The sequence below is a fragment of the Falco rusticolus genome, chromosome 14 (genome assembly GCF_015220075.1).
Source record: "Falco rusticolus isolate bFalRus1 chromosome 14, bFalRus1.pri, whole genome shotgun sequence".
Lineage (NCBI taxonomy): Eukaryota > Metazoa > Chordata > Aves > Falconiformes > Falconidae > Falco > Falco rusticolus.
The window spans coordinates 8,877,129-8,902,259 of record NC_051200.1 but is presented as its reverse complement, the minus strand read 5'-3'; the positions used below and the strand labels follow the sequence as shown (position 1 = coordinate 8,902,259).

At 46.7% G+C, this 25,131-nt stretch overlaps 1 long non-coding RNA gene across 3 annotated transcripts in view; it reads left to right on the top strand.

The window, feature by feature from the left end:
* Positions 1–310: 310 nt before the first annotated feature.
* Positions 311–25,131, top strand: part of LOC119157341 — a 41,905-nt gene continuing 17,084 nt past the window's right edge. For 2 of the 3 annotated variants that reach the window (XR_005107499.1, XR_005107497.1), the window contains exons 1-3: positions 311–8,076; positions 9,978–10,162; positions 16,828–17,054. This is a non-coding gene — a long non-coding RNA (uncharacterized LOC119157341). The remainder of the gene's footprint in view (positions 8,077–9,977; positions 10,163–16,827; positions 17,055–25,131) is intronic. The other variant, XR_005107498.1, reaches the window with a different exon arrangement.

Sequence of the window (25,131 nt, the reverse complement as noted above, 5' to 3'; positions counted from 1 at the left end):
AAGTTAGTGCTGTAGCCAGCGTGGTTCTGGCCTCCAGCCACGTACTTGCAGTGTTTCCTGAGACACCGTCTGCTCCTTGCTTGACTGTTTGAGTGCTGCCTGTCAGCCCTCGGGTGCCCTTACCCTGCAACCTCACCCACATGGCCTCTAGCCTAATGCAGGTGCTTCACGGGAGGGCTGCGGGGCATTGCCCGTACCACCACAGAGCCCGGCTGGGGGCTCTACGGGCAGTGTAGAGGAATGAAGCTGGGTTAATTAACATTGATAATGTACAGCTGTGGGCTGGCTTCAGGGGCGGTGGGTTGGCTGACGTGGATAAGGTGCAGCTGTGGCTGGTTTCTGCTAAGTAGTTAAATAGCTCTGAGGGGTATGGAAGATTAGTGCTGGAGGAAGAGAGACCTGGGAGAAGCAGAGGGAGGGGAGAGAGAGCACCCCAGATGTAGGAGAGATAAGGAGAGGCCCTGGGAGAAGTAGAGGGCCTGGATGAGGAGAGGCTGGCTGGGAGAGGAGCCGGAGAAGAAAGACTCTGGACACAGCAGAGGCAAGAAGCAGGGTGGACTGGCCTGAAGAGGATAAAGAAACAGCACGGACAGTAGATGAACTTTTGAAACCTTGTGGGGGACTGGTGGCTGTGTCGGAACAAGGCACAAGAACTACTCATTGAAGTTAACCTGGCATGGGGTGGTAAAAGCCTTGTTGCAGCCGGCTAGTTTTTATAGTGCTGTGACAGGGTTTATAGTTTTTATAGTGTTGTGGTACCTGCAGCCCTGGGGATTTGGTGTCGGCTCTGCCACCCTCCTGGCTGGGTTGCGGGAATGTGGGCAGCCAGGGCATGTGGGAGGAGGCAGCGAAGCTGGAGGGCCAGGGGCAGACTTCCACCGCTGCATAGGCAGTGGGACAGAAGGGGTGAGCAATGGTCACAGCTCACGAGGGGGCTGAAACCTGTGGCCAGAGCAAAGCTGCATCAAGATGGAAGTAAACATCAGTCCTCCCAGGAGGAAGCAAAGCCCCGGAGCTCCTGATGCGTTGTCATGCAGGACTGCAGGTAGCAGAAATGTGGTGGTGAGTGCAGGCAATGTTCCCACTGTGTGCCACAGGGTGCAGGCTTCACAGGCATCTCTCACACAACTTTTGTTTTTGTTTTCCTGGAGAAAAGTACACTTCAACACCTCTTCTTGCTGTGTCTCTTCTTATTCTTGCCCAGATAGGGCAGTGTGAGTGCCTGAACATTTGTTGTGATCCTGGGGTTGTGGCTTGGTTTGGGTCTTGGGGTTTAATAGAACTTGTTCAGCACTGACAAGCACTCAGGAAAGAGTCTTCGGGCATTTTGTTTCCCTTGGTTGCTGATTTTTGTTTACTTCAACCTCTTGAAAAGAAAAGCACTTCTTATCTCTACACGGGAGGTGAAGCCATCTCTTTAGCTGCAGCCTACTTAACAAAAAGGGTGTTTTTCTGATGCCTGTGTTTTCCCCTGAGAAAACATGAAACACAATGGAAGGAGTTTAAGCAAAAAGCCAAAGTCCTTGGACTCCAAAGGCATCAAAGCTGAGCTACTTTCCTTTGGAAATAGTATTTGGGCGGACTGTGATTATTCTTAGGCATTCATAATGCCACCCATCAGGCAGGTTTTATCCTAGCTAATTTTGTCTTCCATTTCTTGATGCTTTTGTGCCGCTTTTTTTTTTTTTTTTTTTTTTTTTTACTTTTGATGCACTTAGCTAAACAAGCTCAAATATGGTCCCAGGAGAAAATCCAGCTCCGGGAGGTGGTGCAGCTTGGGACCAATCTGCGCAGGCAGCCCTCCCCAGGAGCCCAGTCTCCCCCCATCCCAGCAGAGTGGCTTCTGCATTGGTTGTGAGTGCCAGCAGATCTGGGTGTCCCCTCGGTGCCACCACCCTGTGTGTCCATTTTCCTCGGTGCTTGAAATCCACCCCTAAAAGAGCTCTTGCAATAAACCTTCTTCCAGACCTTGAATGTCTGTAAAAACAAGTGATTCCTGCTGTTCTCAACACCTTCTCATTAGACTAGATCAGGCCAGCACAATAAGGTAGGTTAGTATTTTATCTTGTTTGTCTTTTAATCAAAGCAAATGGAGTCCTGGGAGTGAAATACCCACACACGGGTAGCGTTGGCATATGCTCCATTTGTTCTGATCCGGGAAGGAAGCTTCTTGGATGGAGACTGCTGCAGATGGGTTTGCAGAAGGAAGGAGTAAAAGGTTAGCAGGGTCCCGCTGTTCCCCACAAAGCTCATTAACTGCTGTCAGTCTGTCTGGTGGATGCGGTCTGTGTGCGGCTTGCAGAAGTGGCGATGTTAGCTGAATCTGTGTCCGAGTTCTGCAAACGCGACTGCATGTCACATTCCCATCATAAGCAGTGATGATGCGGCATGAAAAACCACAACCCTGGTGTCTAAGATAGCCAGAATGGCTTAAGGGGATTGACCCACCAAGGACCACGCAGAACTGCATGCTTTTAACAAAATTCAAACATCATAGATTTGTTCAGGTCATGAGGGAAAACTATCTGTAAGTCAGTCTTGAGCTGAGCTATGCTTAGCCTGTCCCTGTGGGTGGCTCTGGGCAGAAGCAAGCATCAAACGCTTCAAAAACACTTTGGGCAGGAGCAAGCACCAAAAACCTCCTGATGTACTGCGAGGCCAGAGGGAGGGGGATGTTCTGGGCTGGTGGATGCTCTTGCACACAGCGCCCAGCGTAGCCTCACCCCTCCCATCACCCGGGGTTTGGTGACCTAGAACAGGCATGAAACACTGAGGATTTGCTGTAGAGATTGTGTTCACGATGTCAGATCTTGAAGTGTGTTTTTCTATGGGTCTCACTCGTGCTAGGAGCAAGGCCCTCGCATTTCAAAACCTGTTCTGTTCAACTGGCCTCTAAATATTTGTCAGGCAAAATGTTTTCCATTTTCCTACCTAAATTACCAAAGTATCTTTCCCTCTCACTGCTTCTTATTATTCCCTCTCCATTTCTGCTACCTGTGCAAGCTGCTTATTTGCATATAGTTACTTCATTACGCTTTTTCTTTTGTTTAGCTTGCTAGTAGTTAGTTTTGAGGTTTTTCATTTACATTTAATTTTTAATCTTGTAAATTGGCTGTTGTCAGGATAGCTGCAAGCCAAGAGAAAATAGTGTGTTTCAGAAGAGAAATAATGAGATCAGAAGTAAAAAAAAAAAGGTCCCAGTGAGACAAACAGTCGCAAAAAAACATGAGGGGAAGATTTTATCTCTCCAATTCAAGCCAATCAGGAATTTATTCTACCAGAAACCTTGCTGGTATCAATGGGGTGAGTATGGTGAGTGCAACCTGACCTACAAGTTGTATTGTTTTGACTTCTTTGGCTCCCAGCAGCCTTTCTGAACAGTGCCGGTACCCTCTGTCAGCATGCTCCAGGGAGTTGCAAGTCTCTGGAGATACACCCTGTGACTGCATCATACTTACGCCTGTGCAGGTGAGTGATATCTCCGCCTGTACACATTGGGTCTTTCTCATTCCTCCTCTGTAAATGGCAGGGTGCCCTTGTGAGGTTCCATACCCCGCTGACAGCAACCAATCTTGGATTTGTCCAATTCCCTTTCACCACCTCTTTGCAGAGAAAATAAGCTATTGCTGGCGCTTGGGTCAGTCGCTTGTTTTTTGATGGTGTTTGATCTGTGAAATTCCCAAGAAGCCTAAAAAGCAGTGGGAGTGCAAAGCAAAACCAAACCTACTGGGAAAGAGCAACCCTCAGCTGATGGGAAAAGAGATGGGCTGCGTAACGTGCCGGTCTGACACCGCACCGCTCTGTTCTAGCGGCACGTCGCTGCAGGCTGCTGCAGACTGTCCCCCCGCTCCTTGGGGCTGTCTTGCCCCAGTGCCCTGGTGCTGAGTGTCCCATCCACCCCATCTTCCATCACCTTTGTTCCTGCAACAGCAACGACAAAACAGTCCAAATGTGTTACCGTCCAGGGCAGGCTGCAGCATCTGTGCTTGAAGGGTGTTAGAGGGAGAGCTGAGGCTGGCATCACCGGGGGGAGGTGAAGGAGCTGTGCTGTGCTTGATGCTTTCCTGCTGCATTTTCCTGCAGGAAAAACTGCATTTGCCAAGCTCTGTGCGTGTGTGTATGCTTCTGCAGAACTGCCAGAAGGTCTAAGCCTGAAATTAAAAGTGGTAACATTTAGTAAGGGACAAATCAAACCTGCACAGGACTCCAAGCATGATTGTTTACCCTCTCCATAAGGAGGGATGGCCGGTGCTCTGGCACCCGATAAAGATGTGGGCTCTGAGGCAGCCACTTTGGGGAGGTATTTCCATCTGGATTCTTTCCTTTGTTCCCATGAAACTCAGTGGAGGATGGATATGGTCCCACCAGGTCCCTTCAAGAGAAGTCAGACTGGGCTATGAGGTACCTGTCTCTCGGCTCAAATACTGTGTGATAAAGCAGAGAAGTAGGACAGCTCTGCTGGTCAGCTGCGGAGTTTGATCCAGTGAGGGCACTGGTGAAAACAGGATGGGAAGAGGAAGCTTTTAGGGAAGTTTGGTCTATAGATGAGAATGCAGTGAGACTTTTAGCTCCAAACACAGGGAACTTCTGATGACTAGAACAATGAAAGGTGCAAAACCAGTCACTAGGAAGTATCCGTGACTTTTCGTCAACCAGCCATCTGTGCCAAAAGGAAGGGAAAAAAGGCAAACTTAAAAAAAAAAAAAGGTATCACTGTTGCTGCTGGTGGGTGACACAGATGCTAGATTTATTTAAAGCCTGGGGCTAACAGCTACACTGAATGATACGTAGCTGATTTGGGTGATGTATGAATACAACCCAAGTTGGAAGATTTCACAACAGCGTTTTCAAGGCGGAAATTGTAAAGGAGTGCCCTTTACACGTCGCCAGCTAAGTGGTGTGTATTTGCTGCTCAGAGCTACTGTGCCAGTTGGACAGCTGCCAGGCTTGTAATGCTGCTTTAAAAGGGACCACTTGCCATGCGGAGTTTTTTGCATTTTCTGTTATCCAAACAGACTCACTTGAATGTTAATTTGTTCCTGGCTGCCAAGGACCCAACTCTGCAAAAAGCTGAACGTGGCCGAGCGCCGTGCCTGCCGGAGGGGCTGCTCCCATCCCAGCTCCGCGGGATGCTGGCGGGCTGCAGGCAGGGATCTGTCACGGGGATATAAAACCTCCAGCCGTTTCCTTCTTTCAAAGTGCAAAGCTGTGGCCTGGGCAAAAAAAAGGACAGCAGCTTTTCTCTCCTGTGGGGAGGGGACAGCTGAGGAGGGCATGGGCGACTACTTGGGAAGGAAAAATCCTCTTGAGGTTTTTGGAGCGGGGCTACTGCGAAGCACCCTGGTCCTCAGGTGAAGCCCACCAGGGTCAGCAGGGCAGCATCGGGAGTGTGAGCTGGTCAACATGGGTGACCCAGCCCTCGTGAGATCAAAGCTAAAGCCACCAGGAATGTTCCTGTGCCATCAGCGTGCTGCTCCCACAGTGCCTGGGTGCCGGGTGGTTTAGAGGCAGGTCGGGGAGCCCTCATGGTGGGGGTGACCCTGTTGTACCAGGGCCCTGCTGTGGGGCCCTCAGACCTTCTTGCCACCCCTCTGAGTTTTACCTTGTCCTTTCCCAGATGGCAAAATAGCAGCCAATGGCCTTGGCCTGGCTTCCAACAGGACTGTTTGCAATCTCCCTTCTAGTTCTTCCAAGTGTTTGCAGCCCCTTTTGATGGACATCTGTAGGTTTTTCTGTGTGCCTGTGGACAGAAGGGAAGCCACCAAGCCAGGGGATGTTCTGAACCACCCAGAGGCTGGAGATGAGAAAGGAGTAAAATAGCGATGGAGACTAAAGCAGATGGGAGAGGGCAGCAATGTGGAAGGTGTGACAGGAGGCAAAGTGTATCTGCCCGGTGGGGTTAGGGCACAGACGGTGGGATGCGGTGCATCTGGTGTGTCCTGCCGGCACCTTTCTCTGGGCAAGGGCAGGAGCTGGTGAGGGGATGCTGGGCTGTGGCAGTGGCCCCCCGGCACTTGGTGCAAGGCGTTGGAGTGATGGGGATGCATGGGAAAGACATCCCCCCACCCGTGTCCGCTCATGTGTGAGCCATTGGAAAGCCTACAGGCAGAAGGCTAATCTCATTGTTGGTTGGTATGTGTTTTACAAGGTGCTGGGATCTGCACTGAAACTTCACTGCTTTGACTAAAAGGCACCCAAATAGGTTCAAATTTAACTGAATTTTCCTCCTCCTGCTTAATTTCTGTATCAATGTTTTTGGATGCTTAAGGAAAAACGCTTTTTTGTGGTGTCTGTTTTTAGCCAAGGGAAAAATGGGAGGTTGTTCAAAATTTGAATAAATATTTAAAGCACTGTTTCTATTTAGAAACTGGCACTTTATCAAGTTAAACAACCCATTAAGCTCATAATCACACTCCATCTTTTGGGGCACAATGCCTTTTGCATCTTTTGAAATGAGTATTTGTGTCATCACTCAGCATGCTCTGAGGTGAAATTAATCTTCCACCGTATTGTTTCATCTTACTACTGGACTGAAATAGTATTTTCAATATCTTTTTCATTGTTTATTTGCATTCTTTTTTTTGACACATGACTTATGGAGGAAATATGAAAACAAGTCACAAAATTGAGATCCCTGATAAGCTTCTAAACCTGCTTAAATATTCTGCCATCAGCGTGCTTTGAGTAACTGCCTTTTTACCTCTAGCAGATGCAGTCAATGTCGTTTTGAGAGCTGCTATGGACTTGAGGCCCTTTTCATGTTGTGTGATCAAATACTTAAAGATACAGTTTTTGCAAAACAGCGGTAGTCTGTTCTGGAGGATGGAGCCCACAGAAAATCCTATGAAAGGCCAGAAGAATTGAATCAGACCTCTGTAAAGAACCAGGGATGTCAGAGCACATCCCAACCCCATGTTGACAGGGGATAGCTGGCAGACATGATGCCTGTTGCAGTAGTGGCATCCCAGGCGTGAGACCCCTGGGGTGCTGTGCCTTCCTGTGCCCAAGGGTGGTCTCTGTGTGGGGAGCAAGCACTCTCCCATGTCCCACGAACCAGGCAAGGCTTGTCTCTGTGTCCGGCTGGGTCATTGCCACAGTGCTTTGTTTAGTAGGTCAGGGTACACTTGTGTTAGAAGTGCTGTCGTCATTCAGCAGCCTTACCACATGCACGGTATCAGTGATTTGAGCAGAATCCTTCTCCTCCCTAGTCGTACATCAAGGCAAGTCTTCCTTTTTTAGTTACCTCTAAAAATAAATGAGGCGGGCTGCTGTTTCTTTGAATGGCATGTCTGCTTTCTATGACAAAGCTGACTTGGGAATACCCTGTGTTCATAGACTGAGAGATGCGGCAATGTTTTAAAACCCTGCATCTTTTTGCAAATGTAATCTTTTCCATGGATGACTACAAGGTATTAAGAGACTTGCGATGAATGCTTGCAGGTTGATCTTATGGCACGTTACTACCGCTATAAAGGATAGTGACTACAGCAGCAAAGTCATCGCTGCACTTTATATGTAGGAAGTGATGCGGTTGTATCAACAGAGCAAGTGACCAAGCAAAATCTATTATTATTTGTGGGCTGGAAGGCAGTTCGATAGCTAGATATAAAAGAAATGTAAGTTTAGATCATGTGCTTCACTCTGTGCCTTATGCTTAGAATTAGTGCCCAGCTTTTTCAAAGATGTTTCCTGCCATTGCTGACGGTGCATTCACCACAAGGAGTCCAAACAGTCCTGGTGTTGTAAGTTAGATCCTTTCTATAGTCCAGAAGTCTGAGTGCCATGTCTTCTCAAAATGAACTTGTTGGAACTGTCAAGCTGTTCCCATGCTGTCACCTGTCAAACATTTCCCATGCTGATTTCTTCCCTTGTTGCAGGCAGGGGTTACAGAAAGCAGAACTGCGTCAGCCGAAACAGAGGTACCTGCTCTGCTGCAGCTCTACCCCCAGCTGAAGGTCTGCTCTCCAGCAGCGCCTTTACACGTCACAAACTTTTGTTTTCTTCTTGGGTTTCCTGTTCTTCTGTGCCAGTTCATATGAGAAATCTGATCAGCCTTCCCTCACTTGCTGTTACACGGTAAGTAGTTGTGCACTTAACATCTACTCCAGAGCTTGTGTCTGAGGATTACTGTAACTGCCCGCGTTGCTTATAAGTTGGGGTTTTTTTATTTTTACCTATTAGTGCTAAGCAAGGGGGCTTCCTGCTTTGCTTCTCATGTCCCCATCGATATTTCCATGATCTCATACTGGCTTTTTGTGAACCTCTTTTTGTCATGGTCAATATAATAGTCATCTGCAAATCATTTCAGCGAGCAACGTGCAAGAGAGCATGCTTCAAAAACTACTCAGAGTACAGACAAAGCCTCTTACACTCCTGCCTGTGTTTGGTTTTCTTCTGAACTAACTCCCAGTTCGCTGAGCAGGAGGCATATTCCCAGGTGGTGCTGTCACATGCTGGTTCTTGGAGACCTGGAATGTTATTTCATTCTCATAAAGTGGAGACAGTAAAACATAACCTTACACTAAAATCAAGCAATGCATCAGCAAGCTGCTCTTTGCTGCAGAAATGAGCATTGTTTATTAGATGAGATAGTCCTTCATCCCAGATTTCCATAGCACAGTTGTTTCCTTGGTGAATATGAGTAACTCGCGCACATTCTGCTAAGTTTCCTGACTGGCTCTGAGGGGAATACTTGCAGCACCCAACCTAGAGAGTTTGGTCCCAAATGGGAGGCTGATGTGAATTAAAATATCAAAGGACCGAGGAGAATATAAGAAATAGGCAAATATAACTGTTATTTTGAAAGTCACCACAGCAAATCTTGAACTGTCATAGGATGGTCTTGAACACTGAAGCAATAGAGGCGAGGTGAAGTGTTAGCAGTGTATTTGCATAGGTGGGAAAACCAAATGAGCACTGTTAAAATTGAAGTAAAAACCACAACTATACAGCAGATCGTAGTGGGATACAAAATAGGAGGAAGCTTAAATATGTATGTACGTTCTAAAACTCCATCGTAGGATTATTTAAAGCACAGCCCAAGCAGCAGTGAGAAAAGACTTAGGGCTATCATTTTTACGGAGCATTTAGTCATTTATTAAATGTTTGCACTATACTTCTCTCCCAGAACCCAGCCTACAGGGAAGAATATTCGGCTCCTCTGACAAGGACTTGTGTGAGAAAACGGGTCAGGAGTTGCTTATTCATCCTCTATCAAAAGATCACGATGCTTCCTAGGAGGGGCGGGTGGGAGGGGGCTGTCTAGAGCAGTCAGGCACAACCCCAGGTGATGACTGGGGGTTGTAAATAGGTAAAATCAATAAATAAGTAGAGTCCTGGCACTTGTTCCCGACACTTATGTGGGCTGTGAATTGGGTAGTAAAAGAGGAGATCTGCGTGCCCATAAAACAAGCCCAGCTACTAAGTACTGCTTGCAGAGATGTGCTTGCAGCCGTGATCCCGCTGTACACGGAGGGATGTTGTGATGCTTCCCCCACACTCTTACCTCCTGCTCTTCTGCTACCTGTGGTCGTCTTCCAAGTAGATTTACTTCCTAAATAAAAAATAATGGACAGTAAATGTAAATTGCTGTAATAAAGTAATTTACTGACTCCTGCTGTGTTTTACTATAGACCTTGGATAAAAATAGATGTACATGTGGAAAGCCTGACTGCCTCCTAAATTGTGAGAATGAGAAATTCTATTGGACAATAAATATTCCAAATTAATGCAGCATTTCTTATAATTGCTCAACAATTCCAGTCTGGTTATCATTTTCCTTTATTTTCATGGGTACCAAAATAGGGCATTTCTATAGGTCCTTGAAGCCTGCCCAGTCAGGGCTGGGAAGCACCTGGAGACCTCCCTTCCTATTTGGCTGTGTAAACCCAGAGCCAGACCATTCCAACAGAGCAGACGCAACTTTTTTTCTTGTTTGTTGAAGGAAGGGACAGCGTAACCAGATCTTTCTTATTCAGCAGCGTGATTCAAGGACCCATCGTTCTGGACCCTTCCACACATCTGGATGTGGTGCAAGGCTTGATGGCTTCAGCAGCCCTGGGTTGCATTCCAGCTTCTCAGCATGATGTCTGCTTGCAAGGGAAACTGCAACCAGGACACATAACTGATCGTTTCCTAATCTACCCAGTTGTCCTCTGTAAAGGTATGCTGCTATTTTAAATCCTTGTCACCACAGTGATGTGGATGTGCTATAATCACCTGCTTCTCTTTTCATCTGTCTGTCACCAGATGGCTGTTGTTGATGATTTATAGGATTATATTTCAGACCTCATTAACCAACATAAGAGCATCTATGTGCTAATTTCATCCTGTCAAATACTATTTGTAATAAACATCCTGGTAGTTTCACCCAGTCGGGTTTATTGACTAAACCAGCAGTGAGGCAGTGCCCACACGCTGATCTGGTGGCTCTGGCGTTAGTGAGCAGGCTGGGTGGATACACACCCCCTCAGCTGCCGCACGCTCCTATGACCATCCCTGCTCAGCAGCTGTCAGGTGAAAGCAAGCCCCGTTCAGCAATCCCTGCTACCTTCAATGAAATGGTTTCACTTAGAGCCCTCTCTTTCCCTGGTGATCTGCACCATCTTAAAAAACATATAACACAGCTCCATACGTGGGTATTTTCTTCCTATCTGAAGAACTCATACCAGCATTCTCGGCTTAGGCAACAAAATGTTACCTATTTCAAGAGCCTGAGGTACCATTCAAGGTACCATCTGCTAGCAAAGCAAGGAAAACTGCAGTGTCTGAGAGCACAGCTGGCCCCACTGCTCCTGGCTTTGGGTGCTGGGACCCAAATTTTCTTCCAGTAATACTCCACACTTGCCCCAAACTGTAAAGTGGTTGGGGGTGACACCCTCACATGCCACTGGAGTCCAGCTCCAGCATGTGGTTTCCAGACATGATTTGGGAAAAGAGCCAAGGATTTAGCAAGGTTATTAATCCCACATCTCTATTCAGGATAAACTGCTGTTGCCAGGAAAAGCCATATTAAAACAGCTCTTGTCCTACAGCCAACTCCAGGGAGTCCAAAAGCAGCGAGCAGAAGCCCGAAGGTGTAGCTCTGGCCGGTGAGGCTGAGTGTAGAGGATGGACCTTCATTTTCCTCTACTCCAAAATAGCTACAGCCCATGTGGCATTTGATGACGGTTGTAAAACTAGAAAACAATCCAACTTCACTGCAGTGGGAGTGCTGGGGTCAAGGAAAAGAGGTGGTGCTGCAGAAGGATGTGTGTGCAGGGCTGAGGGTATGGGAGGTGCCTGTGAAAGACCTGGTCTGTGCCCATAAAGCCACAGGGGAAAGCTGCTGGAGAGGACTTTCTCCTTTCCAGGGTGCTGGTGGTGATGCTCCAAGCAGGAGCACCTCCGTGAGATCTCACGCTTCTGCTAGCTCTGAGTGCGGAGCAAGGGGTGGGAAGCTGAGCACAAAGGATTCCGTTGCATCGCTCTGCGCTGCTGTGCAAGCTCTTGTATCAGCCTGTGATGCTCATTACCAAAGGCAGGCTGTTGGTGCAACATAAATAACAATAAATCCACCGTAACCGCAATTCTATGGTTAGGCCCGTTCCCAATATTTAAAGAAACGGACTAGTATGTATTTATTAAAGGCTACAACTGCTGCAGTGACAACTGGTACCACTGGTACCCGTCTAGATGAACAGATGGTGCTTCTCCTGTGTTTTGTTATTGCTGTCACAGATGGGGAGAGCTCCTGTTTAAGGAAAACCCTGTTTGGCAAGTGTTTTCTGCTGGGACTTGGGATGAGGAAAGCAGCCTGGATGTCAGGTCCCTGCAATCTCTAGCCAGGAGCCCATGCCTACTTGTGTGGATGGGCCCGCTGAGCAGTGTCACTGATAGACAGGGCAAAACTAGGAAAAGAAAAGGGTGTCACAAGCCTTCCGAGCAAGTCTTTTAGCCTTTTCCGATATTTCACTACAGCCTGGGCAGATTGACAGAGGGAGGGAGGTTTCTTAAAGGGCGACAGTTTCTGCGTTGCCTTCCCACCCTGGAGCCCTCTCCACGCTGTGGGGCAGAGCACGTGGCACCACTCTGGTTTGTTCCATCAGAGCAGAGTCCAGCGGGACCCAGGTGATGGCTACTCCAGCCAGGGCAGCCTCACATTGCCCCCAGTGTTCCTCAGCCCACATCCAGCGGTGCTCAGCAACCTCCCGCCCATGAGACCTGGCTGCAACACCTTGTGTTTGCTCTGATATTAACATTAAAGACACATCCACCCTGAAGAAAAATCGATGCCCGGGCCCTTATCTTGCAAATCCAGGTAAGCTAGGCTTTTGTACTGCAAAAACACACATGGCTTTTATCAGACCAGACTCTTATCAGAGTAGCCAAAGCTGCTGTGAAGTGTGTAGATAGATTTTTTGGAGTAGTTTCCAGGGTCCTTTCTGCCTTGCTCCCTGGGCCACTCCAAAAGCTTTGTCTTGGTGCATCGTAAGAGCCCCTGGGTGGTTTGGCAACCAGGTGAGCAGCCAGTTCTTTTGTCCTATAACCCTGCCTCCCATTACCAACTCCTAGCTTAAGCGCCTTTGCTGGCTGGGTGCGTGTCCTGATGCTCACTGAAGCAATTGCGTTGCCAAACAAATGTTTCAGCAGCCGCAGTCTGGCTCCAAGTGTTCTTAAAATCCCATTTACAGGATTTCCTCTCTGCTGTGCAGGGAGACAGTTCTAAGCAATGTGCTTAGCTCTTCAACAGACTCTTCTGGCAGCTTCTGTGTTGAAACATGGCAGGAGAAGGGCAGGATGGCATGCGATCCCAAAATGTTCCTGTTCCTCTGTGCTTGCCATTGATTCTGCCGTTCAATTTCCCAGCAAGACTAAGCCTAAATGATCTACAGGCAGGAATCTTTCCTGCTCTGAAAAGCTTCTTAAGAGAATGTAACTTGAAGGAACATCTTCCGTTTTCTTATCGTAGAAAAAGGTTCCGGAGGTGATCACCAAGACCAGCACTTTCCCAAAGGTCACAAGCCTGAAATTGTTCAGGATTTATTTTTATTTCTGTTTTTTAGATCATTTGAATAGACAACCAAATCCTTGTTTATATATAAAGCTCAAATACCAAAATAATGAAAATGACGTTTAAAAAAACTGAAGCAAATGGACTTGGTTTCCACAGAAGCCTGTTAATGAGCAGAGTGTTGATCTTCACTTTATGAATGGGCCTTTTTAACTTGGAAAGGTTAGTAATAGGATTTCTTTTTTAACTCTCCTGCCTTAAAGCTTAACTTACCTCTGCAGTATCTTTAGTTTTCAGATGAACAAGCAGTAATTAGTCGTCCCTTACTGGGAAATTCTTCAGGCTATTTCTGCACGTGGCAGAGAGGGGTGCAGGCTCCCGGGAGGAAGGTTTTGGGGTCCCTGCGCTAGCAGCCAAACCGCTGGCCGCCCTGCTCGCAGCTGGACGTGCAGGTGCTCAGGGATGCTCAGCTGGCTCAGTTACAGCCTGCCAGCTCCATACCACCTCACACCCTCAGAAACCTTTTTTTTGATACAGTTGGGTGGAAGACTCATTCTTTTCAGGATTTCCCAACCCACCCCACCCCTGAAAAAGCTCATTAACCATTTTTAAGCAAAGACCTGGCTGCACCCACATCCCAACCAGCAGTCCCCATTCTTTGCCCAGCTGTGCGCTGCCCTGTGGGGCACTGAGCCCCACCACCCAGGCACAAAGCCTCCGTGAAGCTTGCAGGAGTCTTCGACAAAGCCAGGGGTGAGCCAGCAAGCTGCTTTGGAAGGGTTTTGCCGGGGTCTGTGGGGTGATGCCAGCTGCCCCCCAGGGCAGGCAGCGGCCAGAGGGGGATGGCTGTCCCTTGCTGCAGTGCCCGCTCCTGCCTACTTCTGTCTCCCAAATGCCCCTGTCACTTAAACATGGCAATTTAAAGAATAACAGTCAGATGATTCTCAGTACCATCTGTCTAAACATTGCTTTTGCTAGGAAGTCAATTAAGCTATAGTTTTTCTTTGCAGAGAATGATAGCTGCACTCTGATGAGAAATGCATTTGATAATTTAATAGGCATTTTGTCTTCTTTCTAACAAGCTGTGTTGATTTGAGTAGTCTGCTATTCACTAAGGGAGGAAAATGAATGAACTGAAGTAAAACATTAGAAGATCCATCAGTGTGAAGGATGTTTAATCTCTGCAAACTAAAAATAAAGCTTGTGAGCTATTTGGATTATTAACATTTGAATGATAAAGAAATTTAGGAAATGCCAAGACACTGCGCAGGGAAAAATGACAGCTTTTTAAATTAAAAAGAATTGTTTTGAAATAATGGAAATAATCATATTTTGACTTTTGAAGTAAAAAAAAAAAATGTTTCCGTGCCAGTATTTCTGTGTAGTAGAATATTTTCAAAGGCAAAATCAAAATGTTCAATAATTTTTCAGGGCTCCAGCTTGAACGAATCAGTCCCAGGTTGTGAGAGGCTTTTTGATATTTTCAGTTCACAGACATTTTTGCCTGTCTGTCTTCCTAGAATATGGAAAACCTTCAAAGTCTCAAACGCAATATGATCGGAAAACCTTTTCCCACTCAGCCCTGGTGCTTTAATGGACTGTCTTTGGCAGAACTGTGGGGGTGGTTATCGGGGCCAGGTGGTGCTTTAGCTGAGGGCAGTGACTTCTCAGCCTGGTGATAAGTGTGGAGATGGTTTCCGCTGATTTTTTTCCATCATTGGCCCCTACACAGGTTGGATTTTATGGAAAACCAAGAGCCAATTCCAAAAATAAGATAGTTTGGCAGTTAGAAAACAAAATGGGATTTTGTTTTTATTTATTTTAGAATGGTGTTAGCACATCTGTGCACTGGTGCAGCAAGGTTTTTTGGCACATGGTCAGCCTGAGCCTGAAAACTGCCCCTGAGAGAGTCTCCTGGCCCGTTGCTGGGCTGTACCCAGGCCCCAGTGACCGCAGGGATGCGACTGGTGTGGCTGCTGCATCCCTCCTTCCTGAGAAGTACAGCAGCGAGCGGGAGCTGCGGGGACCCGGGCAACGCCAGAGCGGCTCCCCGAGTCCCCTGAGGGGGGAAATCTGAGGCTGTGCCTCATGACGAACAGTGGATGTGTGGGGTAAAGCTTCCCGAGAAAGGGGTGCAGATACAGGCTCCCTGCCGGAGCTGAGGAGCTGGGCTAAAGCAGCATCACCTTACTCTTTCTGCTAGAAAATGTGTTTTTCCCCAAAATCAAATAGCAGAGGGGGTGAGTGGAAGAACAGGAGGCGCAGTGACTCTGTCCCACACTGGCTGGTAGCCCTGTGCTGCCTCTGGAGCCCAGATCTGAGTTTAAGTCTTCTGCTTCAGATCTGCTCCACACAAAGAACCAGCAGCTCCTGAAAGCCACTTCCCAGGCCCTCCGCTCATTGCTTGCAGGTGGGCGCTCGGGAGAAGTTAACTTTAGTAATGGTTTAAACCTGGTGGGATGGAGGCTGACGTCAGGTGAGTGATGGGCAGGGTGTGGGGAAGCTGTGGGGAAAAGGAGAGGCTGAGAAGGAGCCGTGCCAGGAACCGACTGAGGCAGGGACAGGGCAAGAAACAAAGAACGAGCCAGGATGATTAAATCTACAGGTCTGCATTGCACAAGCCCTTGTTTTCTCTCCTCTTATTTTCATAATAAAAGTTAAATATGGCAAGTAGCAAGCCATCCATATGGGACCAGTTTTTTGTATTTACTGTAAATTCCCCTGTGTGGCTGGGAAGCTGGTCCCAGCACAGCTGCAAGGCTGGAGGCATCTCAGTTTGGTGCCTGGTACTTGCCAGGACTAACAGAAACCCTGCAAAGCACAAGCAGCCTGTCGGTCCTTTGTCACAGCACCCTCTTACCCCCGATGCATGCAGGTCCGTAGGTCTGTGACCGACAGGGTGTCTTTATAACGTTCACTACTCAGGTGGTTATACAGTAGCCGCAGTGTGCTAGCAGGAGACGTGCATCTCTGCTACATTGCAATAAGTGCTTAAATAAATCCCAAGTAAGCTTCCACCCCAGCAAGAGGTGACACAAACTGGGCAGAGCCACAGCACCAGGTCTCATCCAGGTCTCCCAGGACACTGAGTACAGCCTCCCATCGGGGTCTGCTCCTCTGTCGGCCCTTCCCTGCCTTGTGAGCGTGTTTTTTCTCAAGAGTCTTTGAATCCTCCTTATTGCAGTGTAAGCCACATCTGCACTGGAGATTTGTTATAGACCCTAAAGCAAGAACTAGCACGTGTAGAAGTGCCGCATAGTGAACCTTTTCTCTTGGACCAAGTACACACAGAGAAAAGCAAAATACAAACCACTTACAAATGTTTTATAGGCATGGGCTTACTTTTGCACTTTTTCGTGAAGATTACTTGGGGGAATCTGACATTTTATGGACCTAAATAATGGCTCACCTACAGATTACTGTCCAGGCTTGGACACACCCCCCACCCCCCCCTTTGCAGCTCAAGGGATGTTTGGAAAGACCAAGTCTTAGCTCACAGGTGGGGTGAGGCCGAGGGCTGCATTCAAAGTGTCCCAGGAGGTGTGACAGGAGCCCACTGGTCCCAGGACTGCTCCTGGATCTCTCCTGCCCTGCTACCGAACATCCCTGTTGCTTTGCTCTCCCCTTCCCTGGAGGACCTGCCGTGGGAGAGGGCTGGGAAAGGTCCAAAAATCCAGTTGGCTGTGGCACAGCTCAAAAAAGACAGAGCAAACTTCAGAAAGAACACCAGGTTTTAGGATATTTTCCGTTAACTTGAGGGCAAACTGGGGTTTCTGTAGCAGTTAACGACATGGTATGGGCTCCTCACGGGTTTACTCGTCCCTGTCTTCTTGAAGTTACAGTTGTTTCTGCTGAGTTGAAAGCTCTGAAGGTGATACCCTGAGATGAAACTCCAGTGCTTTTGAAAGACAGCGTATCTGAATGCCAGAAAGAAGGACAAAGATTAAAATTGCTGGGATTATGCCTGAAGCAAGAGTACGCCATGGCAAACAGACGGATTTCATGGAAATGTGAAATGGCCATCTGCCAAAGGTTCCTGTGAGCTCTGAAACAATACCACGAGGTAAAACAATACTGTGATTTAACCAGAGGGTGAGTAATACTGCTCCTGGCAGCTGCACGTGGGCTGGAAATATCTGCACAGCTTATACCTCAGGGTCTTCTCAGGATCCTGCTGGCAGTGCTCCTACGGAAAGGTCCTGGTACCTGGGGTGCGTACCTAGCCACTGGGCTCTGGAGCTGGAAGGACTGATGCTGCTCTGGTGCTGGTAGAGATTTCTCACCTGAGTAACACCCAACAGAAGCCCCTGGAACAGCCCCAAATGCCCTTTAATTGAAACTTACAATTTTTTATTTTTTTTAAAAAAAAAACCCACCCCCATATTAAATTACTGCAATAGTTGAGGCAAGGACTGAATGCAATGGAGTTGTTTCATTTTAATAGAAGCTGTAAATTATCTTTGGAACAGGATTGAGTCTTGTGGATGGATGCTCTTTAGCAGAACGGACCAAACTTTGTTTAAATCCCTTTGCTGGCGCATACCACTGGGCACCACGGGACTTGTTGTTGAGCTTGCTTGCATCATGTGCTTTTACCCTCCCTTCTCCTCCTCTTTCATCTTTAAATTTAGGTAGGAGCTGTAATTCACCTGTTTTCAAAAGGCCCTTCTGAAAGGCACACACTGCTCTTAAATATCTCCCTCCCACGGTGCAGCCACAGCTCAAGGCCAACTTAGCATGATTGTAATTCTGAGTGATTAAAATTTATGGTGGCTAATCTGTTGAAAAACTTATGTTAGAGCAGCATTCGGCTGATCAGGTTCATTATCTGATAACTGCTAGTAACTTCTGCTGTGGGATCTATAGCCTGATTCCGAGGGGAAGGTATTTAACCTGCAGCAGCTTATGAGACTAGAAAGAAATAATAAAACCCAGTGTACACTTAAGGGAAAAAGATGAAATAAAAGTTATTGAGAAGCAGCTGGTGAAATGGTTGAGACGTTAGAGTAGTAACTAACCAACAGCCCTGCTAAACTGATGGGCTGTGTGACCTTGGCTGGGAGCAGGTACGGAATGGTGGTGTCTGCCTCAGGCTAGCAGAAATTCAGGCAAATAAGGAGATAAAATAGCAGCCGATCAAACCTGATCCTGTTCAACGGTACCAGAATGGATTTCCGAGGCAGATTTTTTGCAGAATTATTAATGTGCTTTGAAATTTCTGTGAAGCAAGGAATTGCTTGGCAGGATTGTTGGATTTTGGCACAGCAAAGGCTGAAGAACAAGCCTTCACTGCTGGGCCATGCAGTGGAAATGTGCTCGGCTGGGTCTCGTTTTGGAAAGTCTGAGGATTGCCGTCAGCATCCCAGGCATGGAGGGATCACGTGAGGGAGGTGCACTGGATCACCAGCCAGGCACAGTGTTTGGCTTTGGGCGCTCAGGGAGCACTGTCTTTCCCACCCTGCTCAGCAAACATGTAAGGTTACTTTGACTTATTTTAAATTCTTTTTGGAGATAATGTTAGTAACTCAAGCTGCTCATAGCCTGCCCGTGGAGAAGTATTAAATGGTTTATGCCGTTTTCCTGCTGCCTGGCACAATTTTATTACGTTCCCATCTCTGCTGCTGGGGCCATAGCACAGTGTGGAGGGGCTGCACTCGGTGCTGCCCCAACCAGACACAGCGAGGGCAGGATCGGTGGGCTGCCCATCCCTCCTGCCACCTACTTGCTGTTGTCATGGTCCCTTGAGCAGGCGTTTCCTAGGCCAGGCTGCAGTTTCCTTGGAGATTCATTCAGTTCACGCTGTGCCACAGTGAGGAACTCCTTTCCCACCTCTGGGCCATGAATCCAGCAACCTTTGCCATCACTGCTCGTTGTGTCCTGTTAGGGAGTGCCGGGGCAGCTTTGCCTTAGGAAAAGGAAATGTGCTGATGAATCAGGAGCGGTGGCAGGCTCCCATAAGGACTTGTCCCTTCTTTTTAACAAGGTGTTTTATTTTGTAACCTTCCCATCATTTTTAATAAGCTCTTTGCTGTCAAAGCCGCACTTGGCTATCTTTCTCATTTTCCATCTGCTTATGAAAAGGGCTTACAAGAGATGAATGATTAAGAGGCGATTCTGTTGAGGATGGCTGCCCTGTGCAAGCAATCAGGGTTCCCATCTGGCTTGCTTTGTGGTTGGTTTTTTTTTTTTTGTTTAGTTTTCCAAACTAATGTTGCTGACATGGGAAGCACACCAGCACATGTGTATGGCCCAGGCTCCTTTCCAAAGGGGGCTTGGTCTGGGGGCTGGGAGGGTTGTCTGGGTGAGAACTGAGGAAGAAAAGCAAGATTTATCCCATTTAATTAATCTTCTGTCTTTTCTTGTGTCTGCTGGAACTGCACCTGTATTGCTAAGTGAGAACACGGTCCTATTACCTAGGTGTGATCACATCAGTCAGTCCTTTTAGCAAGCTTTCTTCAAAAGGCTTAAGTGTGGTATAAAAATGATTCATTTTTAAATTCAGTCTGAATGCTTCATCATGCCACACTGGAAACTCTTGTTCAAAGCTATCCCAAACAGTCCTGTGAAAGACAGAAATTACCCAGCACATAGTCGTTACCCTGTCTGCCTAGGAGTGATTTGTTACTGCAAAATGAAACTGTCCAACAGTAATAACTTAAAAAAGAAATCCTCTTCATCAGTGAGATGAGAATGTAGTCTTTATAATTTATTATGGCAGCATCAAAGAAATCTATTGCATATACCTAACTCTTGGAAGCAGGAGAGATTCCCTACAGTTTCTGTTCCTTCTTGCAGGAAATTTGCCTGGCCCAGAGATTACTGGCTGTACCCTTCCAGACCAAGCTCCCACAGTGATCAACAGGAGCTATGGTTTTGGCTCAGAGAGAAAAAAAACAGCTTATTTTTGCCCATATTTATGGCAGCTGGCTCTAGCAGTGTCCATAAGTGCTCACCACTAAGGGTGAGTCCCAGTTGGGAATGCAGAACTGGCCTCCAAAGAGCCTCTTTCTGCCTTCAGTAGCTTGTTAAAACATAAATCTCTTCCCAGCCAGGCTAGGGTGACCCTTGCAGTCTGTTGCAGCAGTTCGTATCACAGTTCACAGAGATGTTTTTGTTTGCCCGTAGGGATGAGTGTGTTGTTGCAATCCTTTAACTGGTACAGCACGTTCAAAACAGAAAGGTCTTTCATGTATTCCTGCTTCACTGCTCTCAGCGAATTACCAGTCATCTGATTTAATTAAAGGATAACTCAGCTAAACCTAATACGCACATTAGTCAATGATACTTCTTAAAGCTTTGTCTGGGTAAATTTATATATATCTTCAATTACGGGAATGGCTCAAATGAAAAATGAAGCCTCTTTAGCCCCTGCTTTTACTTCTGAGGGTCTGAAATGTATTTTTTAGACCAACAAGCTTTATGAAGGGCTGCAGTGCATTTAGAACAATTCCTGGTAGCCTTTCCGATGAAACATTCCTCCTCCTTTCCATGATGTCCCAGATCCTTCGCATGTTCGACAGGCTGCCCTTTGTCTCACGCCACCAGAGAAAGCTTCTGTGTTCTCCCTGAAAGGGGAAAGGAGCTCGGTGCCCCAAACCAGCCTTGTCTTGTCTGTCCTCACTTGGCCCTAAGCATCCAGAAATGCTCAGAGACCACGCTCCTACAGCTGGGGCAGGGTGGTGGCATGTGAGGACACAGGAGAGGTGCTGTAGCTGGAAAAGAGCCAGGCCCGCTCTCCTCCCTCCCTCCCTATGCTTTATCTACATTTTCTCGACAGCCTCTTGAGGCAGGAGGGAACAAGCCCCCCTACCTCCAGGCTGTGGGGGGCATAGACATGGAAGTCCTGACATCGAGGGAGAAATAAAGCCACCTCTGCCCATAAGCTGTCCTTGAAATTGTAATTGGGCTGTTACATGGAGGTGAAAAGCGCTTTCTACTTTTTAATGTGTTTATTAAGTGGGCAGTATATGATTTATTATGTTCTTAATTATTCATTTTCTTGCTCATAAGTGCCTGGATTTTTGTAAATGATGAGATAGAGAAGTGTAATGCTGTCACTTAGGAACCTTAACTGAAATGAAGGGTTTGGCTTTTTAATGCAATTTATATTTATGAGAAACTAATATGAGATCATTTTATATTATCAAAGTAATATAACTAATACAAGATGAGTAAAAGAATGATGGTCAGATAGGTCAGATATGAACTGATGTGAGCAGACACTGAACAGCTGTAGGATGTAGGTCCTAATTTTGCAAAACAGTTAAATACTCAATTTTGTGGGCGGGGAGAGGATGTCCTGCATGAAGACCTAAGTCTGAAGGAAGTTATTGAGCATTGCTCAAGACTACTTAATATTCTGTAAAATAGGGTTTGATCTAGGGCAAAATTGAATATGGGGTAGATTCAATCACAAGTTTGGCTTGCAGTCAGTCTCATGAAGCTTTACCTGCTGAGCATTTGCAGAAGATGCATGTGACGAGTGTCGTGGGCAAGGCTGGATTAAACTGCTTTAATTCAAGTTCGTAGTTTCTGGGATTTCTTTTTACCACTGTGGGTGAAAATAAAGCTCAAGTAGTGGGTCTAGTTGTGACAGTCACAGACTACCTTGAATACCAGCAAGTGTCATCCAGCCAAGGAAAAGCACCAGTATTACACCATTTCTGTAAGTCTTGAGCACAGGGCACAGTGGACACTTGTATCAATACGTGTAGAAGTTCTGAGCCTGCCTGTGAGGGTACAGAAGTTACCCAGGCACCCTCAGAGCACCTTACTCGGTGCTGCCAGTGTCTGACCGTGAAGTTTCATAATGAAGTCATTCAGAATTAAGCAGTCATTGCAAGTAAAGGAAAGAAATCCATTTGAATCCTTTGCATTACATGTCCCTTTTACTTCACAGCAATTTCATTTTCATAGCCCTGCATGTGCCGTATGAGGACAGCAATGCTTTCATTCTGTAATTCCACTTCAAGGGGGTAAAAGAGCAACAATATTTGAATCCCTATTTCAAACTGCTCTCTGACAAATAAGTTTTTCCTGATATAAATCAAGGTACTGTCAGAATTCACTTTTCTCAAATGTCAAGGTCAGCTAGAGGTTTGTAAATTAGTTCATGCCAAGAGAAACTAATGAACCAGTTAGAAGACTGATATAGAGGTTTGGCTCTGTGAACATGTTGGTTAATCATCTGAGAGTCCACTAAGTATGCTTTTGATTACTTTCTTGACTTTATTTCTGTACTTAATTTGAATAAATCTTAGTCACAACCTCATTTTGCTAGGAGTCGCATATCTCCACTGGGTCTTTTTGGAACCTTTTTTAGTTTTATATTAAATACATTTATAGTAAAGGCTCTATAACCAGCATGCAGCATAATCATAGCAGTTATTACACAGATATTTTAGATACATTGATACAGGTGTAACATAAAACAAGAATACAAGTTGTACTTTTTTTTTTCCCAAGGAATAATCTACTCAAGTGAATGGGTAGCTCCGGGTGGATGTTGCAAATGCTATGGGGTGATCATTTCCCAAGGATTAATGCCCCAAATGCTGTTGCAACTATGAAAACTTGCCCCTCGCATGCTGGAGAAAAGAAGAATAAGGATTCAGTTACAGGCATTCATGGAAACTTATTAATCTCAGAGCTTCATAGATCCCAACAGACCCAAATCAGGCAAGGGCAGGCATCCTCCGTGCCAAGAGCAGGGTCCTGGCCAGGCACTGGCAGCAGGAACATAAGATCTCTTTCCTGAGCTCACTCAGTCTTCCAGATTTATTTTTAATTCTATCTAATCACCTTGCAGTTTTTTCATGGGTGGTTTCAACCTCCCTGCCTCTCACTGGAGAGGACAGACAAGACAACAGAAAGGCTGCGCAGCCTTTGCTTGGGGTTTTACTGGTGATGGTTTTACGACTGGGCTGTTTCCCCTCCTGGTTCATTGCACTGCCTTCCTCTCAATATTCATCATTCCTTCTCAATTTCTCAATGCACAGAAAAATCACAGGCGCTGGCTCATGAAAATGCAGATTTCTTTTTCCTCTTCCAAATCCAGCATCATTCTTTTCTTAAGAAGGGGAATTGAGGTTTCAATAGCTTGACTACATCTAATGTGAATTGATGGTAGAGGCAAGCAGCTTAATACTGCATTTCAGCTCTTTCGCATCTGTTGGGAACTCAAGTAAGTTCCCCTTCAGAATGAGTCTCCCCCAGGCACGTGTTGCTCTGCTGATGCCCTAACAGATGCAGCTGATCCCTTTTGCTGTGGAACGCAGCAGCCCCAGTCCAGCCAGGAGGGGAGGAGCCTGCCGAGGATTACGGAGGTGTGAGGAAAGCGAACGGGTGAGGGCAAACCATGAGGACCCTCTTCCCGCACCCCCGGGAAGGGGACACGGCCAGCACCCAGCTGAGGGGGAGGCTCCTCTGGGAGCTCTCAGAAAAGGCAGCCCAAGGATGCAAAGGTGAGAGGAATTTTTCCTTCCCCCTGTGCCTGGATGGGGCAGCAGGGGCTGGACCGCTTACTCAGCAGAACTGGCCAGGACTTCACTGAGTGAGGAGACCAAGTCCCTCCAGGGTATCTGTGGTCCTGAAGGGACACTCCCTCCCAGGGGCTCCTGACCCCTGGTCATGCCTCCAGTTCTCATTCTTTCCCAAATAAAAATTTCCACTAATTCCAGTGTCCCAGACTGCCAGGCCATAAAGCCTTGCAAAAGGAATTATTTGAATAAACACACAGTCTGACCTCCCAAAGGAGGGCAAATAATTAAGCATTAATTTGAGCAACATTTAAAAAACCATTATGGATTTTATTTGCAGATCAGTAACTGCTTAAATGGATGGCTTTAGGGCAAGAGAGTGATGCTTATCCTTACTGGATCGGTAAGGTGTTCTCTGTGGGCAGCTGGTTTTGGACACTTTTTGCTTGTGTTTCCAAGAGCTAAAGGAGGGACTGGTTCAGAGCTAGCCTGGTTTTGTAACACAGACATATTTTAATCAGGGCTAAACTGCTGACAGCATAATGGAACATAATGATGGCACATTTGTTTCACTCACCAGCAATGCAACTGGTGAACCAGAAGCAGATAATTGCAGCTTATAATAAACCAAAAGCATTTACGGTAGGTACTACTAGAGGAGTAAGTGGACCCAATTTCTCCTTGACGTTAGGGTCCCTCAGCCCTAACCCATGTTCCCACCGTGACACTGGAGTTATGGTCTCTCCCGCACCCCTCATATAGTTAAGGACAGTGGGCAAGTCCCGGGAAAAGATGCCAAAGCTAAACCCAAGAGCATTCATCTGACCTATCCTCTCTTGGTTTTCCCTACAGGACAATTCTACATTGCCTCACAGTTCAAAGAGAGCTGATTAACAGAGCAGTAAAAACATTTCCCTGTTTTAAATAATTAAGTTTTTCAGGCAGTTGGCAGAAAGCGGAAAAATTCATGGTACAGCAACCAAAAAAAAAATTAGCTGAAGGGGTGCAAAAAAAAGATAATTAATGCTGGGTACAGTTTTATTTACCTGTCTAAGCACAGCAGGTAAATACCGATGTCCCTGATAATCCAACTGCAAAGTGTGGTGCAGTGTGTGAAGGAGCAGTGAGCTGCTGGCCACCAATGTCACCAGAGCTGTCTGCCTGCCCCACTGCCTGTCCCTGCCCGGGCAGCTCACCGAAGGGACGGGGTCACCTTTTGGCTTCTTCAGCCCCAGAAATCAGAAGCAGGTATTTCTTTTGGAACATAAAGCTTACAGGGTTTCAGATGTTTTCAGAGCTCAGATCAATGTTGTCCCCATTAATCAGAGAAATATTTCTTCCTCCTCTGAAATCCTACATCAGCTCTTTGTCTCAGATCTTAGAGCAGAGATTTCCACTGGTTAATTATATTGGTTTTCTATAGTTCACCCTCTAGCTGCATGTCCAACAGTGAGTTGCCTGCTTTATCTCCGCTGTACCCCACATCCCAACCCTGCCTGCTACGTTACCTTAAAGCATAAAAAACCCACAGGAACAAAAAATGAATATGGCTCCATCCCTGGGAGCCCTGAGACCCAACACACAGGGAGTGATTAACTGCCTGATTTGTGCAGTACTAGCAACGGTACTCAGGCAAGAATTAGCAACCTAAGGAGAGCACAA